Raw genomic sequence first — 1482 nt, forward strand, 5'->3', positions numbered from 1 at the left:
TAGAAATGGGAACATCATTAACTTACTCAAAAATGCCAATTATTTGTCAATGTGATTATAACTATTTACACCCATAACCAGTGTTCTCATTGCTCCATACACTGTCCAATATTTGGGAATAGAGTTCAGTTTTTACCAATATAGTGTGTATAAATGGCATTTCATTAAAATTTTAATTTGTATTTCCCTGATTATAGAAGTATGAACATGTTTTCATTTAATGGGCCATTTCGTTTGTGTGATACCTTTTCAAGTCTTCTGCCTATTTTTCTGTTGGTTTGTCTTTTTCCTTTGTACGAGTTGTTTATATATTCCAGATACTAATCCTTTGTCAGATATATGTGTTGGGTATCATTTCATTTTACATTGTCATTAATGAATTTAAGTTCATATTATAATGTAATCAAACCTGGTATCTTTTCTTTTATGCTTAGTGCTTTGTCATAAGAAATCCTTTCCCACCCAAAAGTCATATTCTATTTTCTGCTTTAATGCATCTCTAATGCTTGTGTACGGTGTGAGGTAGGGATCCAAGCACAATTTTTCCAGACATAATCATGTTGTTTATAATATCCTAGCAACATTTATTGAACATATCATGTATAACATAACACATTTCAATATATATGTTGGCTTGTTTCCAGGCTTTGTATTACATTTCATTGGTTTATTTTTTTATTCCTAGTCCAGAAACACATTATATCAACTACTATGGCATTACAGTATGTCTTGATTTCTCTCACAGCAAGTATATCCACATTTTTCTTATTCTTCTGAAGATGCTTGACTATTTTAGGCCCTTTGCTCTTCTACATAATTCTAAATCTAGCTTGTTAAGTTCCACAAACATGTTGGGATTTTGATTGCAATTACCCTGAATCTGCCAAGTAATCAACTTCATAATATTCAGTTTTATTATACCATGAACAGGGTATACCACTCAATTTATTTAGGGATTTTTAAATGTTATTCAATAATGTTGTATGATTTTTACATAATTTCTCCATAAAAGGTTTTGATATTAATTACTAGGCTCTTTTATATTTTCTAATGCTATGACATAAATAGTAAATAGTTAATTTATCAACTTCTAAAGTTATTTAATATATTTATTCTCAACAACGTAAAAGACACTGGACACTTTAAATCCTATCATTCTATCACCTCGACTTATATGTTATGGTTGTCATGTAATTCTCATTTCTTTCTACTACTACTATAGTCATTTTAAACAGTCAATATTTGTTTAAATATACCTAAATATTCACCACTTTATTTATCCTTTCTTCTCAGAATTTCAATCTGGGATCTCTTTCCTTCTGCCTGTAGAATTTTCTTTATTGAGGGTCAGTTTGGTGGCAAACTCTGTTTTGGTTTTTTTTTTTTTAAAAGATGACCGGTAAGGGGATCTTAATCCTTGACTTGGTGTTGTGAGCACCATGCTCAGCCAGTGAGCGAACCGGCCATCCCTATATGGGATCC

This window comes from Galeopterus variegatus, unplaced genomic scaffold, assembly GCF_000696425.1.
Source record: "Galeopterus variegatus unplaced genomic scaffold, G_variegatus-3.0.2 Scaffold373, whole genome shotgun sequence".
Taxonomy (NCBI): Eukaryota; Metazoa; Chordata; class Mammalia; order Dermoptera; family Cynocephalidae; genus Galeopterus; species Galeopterus variegatus.